This window comes from Falco naumanni, chromosome 9 (assembly GCF_017639655.2).
Source record: "Falco naumanni isolate bFalNau1 chromosome 9, bFalNau1.pat, whole genome shotgun sequence".
NCBI classification, from domain to species: Eukaryota; Metazoa; Chordata; class Aves; order Falconiformes; family Falconidae; genus Falco; species Falco naumanni.
Genome location: NC_054062.1, coordinates 5,523,932 through 5,525,956, shown reverse-complemented (window position 1 = coordinate 5,525,956; position 2,025 = coordinate 5,523,932). Strand labels below are relative to the sequence as shown.

Below are 2,025 nucleotides of genomic sequence, written 5' to 3'. Positions count from 1 at the left end.
AAATAAAGCAAATGCTAATAGGTTAAAAGGGCTTAAATGGGTTATTTTGCTTTGCTTTCTATTTTGATGGTGTTTTCTTGGTGAAAACAAGGATGCAGCAGCCCTGAGCTGCTCCAGTGTACTCAGACCTCCCCTCATTACAAGGGACCTGGGGAAAAGAAATAATAACTCCAGCAACTAGGAGGGAGGATGTGCAGTATCAGCTAAAAATCACAGTGAAACAAGCTTTATTTTAATCTTTCGACCACATTCATGCAAGTTAAGTAGACAGCAGGTATACAGTACTCAAAGATCTATTCCTGCAATGTCAAGCGAAACACTGATGTTCATGACATCAATCCACGGGCATTAGCTATCTGGGGATCTCTGGTCTGCCTGGTCCAGCAGATATAACCTTTGTACAGGAGGTGATGTTTGGTGGTTGTATTCTCCAGCTATTTCTGGAAGTGAATGCAGTAATCCTCAACTCGGATATGACTGTTTCCAGCGTAAACAAATCCAGGCCAGCTTTGGACCATAGATGTAGTGTCTGGAAATAGCATTATGGAGAATATTTGACTGTTTCCAGGTTTTTTTTTGTTGTTGTTCTTTAGTTTGTTTGCAGTCTAACTCAAATTATTTTTTATACTTTTTGCAACCTCAGTGTCTTTCCCCTACCATTTCAGCATCTCTTGCTTCAGAAGTTGAGGAACAGCCAACCTACTTCACTGTAACTAGTTTCCATTTAGGAGATGACATTCTTCCAAGTTGTCATAAAGCCTAAGTATGTATTCTATATACAGCAACCAGCACTGAGAGCATGTGTTATCTTTGGCACAGGTAGTCATGCATTAGAGCCACTGCAACTACAATCCATGTCCATCCTCTGCTGGAAACTTTTTTCTTAAACCTGTTTACACATACAGCATCAGACTTCAGAGTCTGGGTGACCTTTCATCGCTTAGATGATATTTCTCGGAGTATGTAGGACAGTTGGATTCTGCGGACTTGATTTCACGCTGTACTGGCAGCCTCCCAGTGCTGACGTGGGATTGTTGGGAGTGATGGTATATTGTCTTTTGACAGCATAGACTCCCTCGAGGACGTGCAGGGACAGACTCATCAGTATGACTATAAACATCTCTGATGCAGACGTCTCCAGCAGAGCTATGCATCCAGGCTCCTTTTAAAGACGGTGGAGAGGAAACCAGCGCTGTGCTGTAAATTCTAAGTATAAGGTGAAATAGAAGTGATTGGAGGAGAAATCTGCCTTCAGCTGGAGGTTGTTTGTGGACCTGGAGTGAGATAATGCCCCCTGTGCCTGGGTGTGATGGCTCTTAAAAACCACAAGTGCTTACAGCCATGGACTCTGAAGGTGCTTTTGCTCCAAGACTGGATGTTGCTGGACCTGGCTGAGTCCGCCTGGGGAAGATATTAAATAAAATATTTAAATAATAATATTAATAAAAATTAAAATAATAAAATATTAAAATAATTTAATATTGCAGGAAAAGAAGAGTATATTTGTTTCTGGCTGGTGCGGAGCTGTGGAGATATGTGGGACATTGGACTCCTTGCCCGGCCACACTGCACAGGGCAGCCTGGGGGATCACCACAGCTGCTTCTCTGTGCAGACCCATCATCAGCCCCGGACACACAAAGAAACTTATTGCAAGACCCATGTACCAGCAAATGGGTAAAGCATCTGCAAGGCAGCTCATCACACACAACAGCTAGCGGCACGGCTGTGCATGCTCCTTCTGTCCCCTTGTTGCCAGTAGCTTCTCACTTAAAAGTTGTTGGGATTAAATCTTCCATGCAGGGACAGTTCAGATAAACACACACGCTCCTGGAAGGCAGCAATGGTGGAGGTGAATCACAGTTGCCACTTCAAAACACCCAGCCCTGAAGATCAAGGCAGACCATCAAGACTACCATCAGCCACCAAGATGAGTCCTCAGAAGATACTCAGCCCCCCTCACTTACCAAAGCTTTACTCATCACTTTGGAAGAAACCCCCACAGTACAGATGCCTGAGCCAGAAGA

At 44.0% G+C, this 2,025-nt stretch overlaps 1 long non-coding RNA gene across 1 annotated transcript; it reads right to left on the bottom strand.

The window, feature by feature from the left end:
• Positions 1 to 210: 210 nt before the first annotated feature.
• LOC121094033 lies at positions 211 to 1,788 on the bottom strand. Its single transcript, XR_005829717.1, has 2 exons — positions 1,666 to 1,788; positions 211 to 1,401 (listed from the first exon to the last, which is right to left on the bottom strand). It is a non-coding gene; the product is annotated as an uncharacterized LOC121094033 (long non-coding RNA).
• Positions 1,789 to 2,025: the final 237 nt, after the last annotated feature.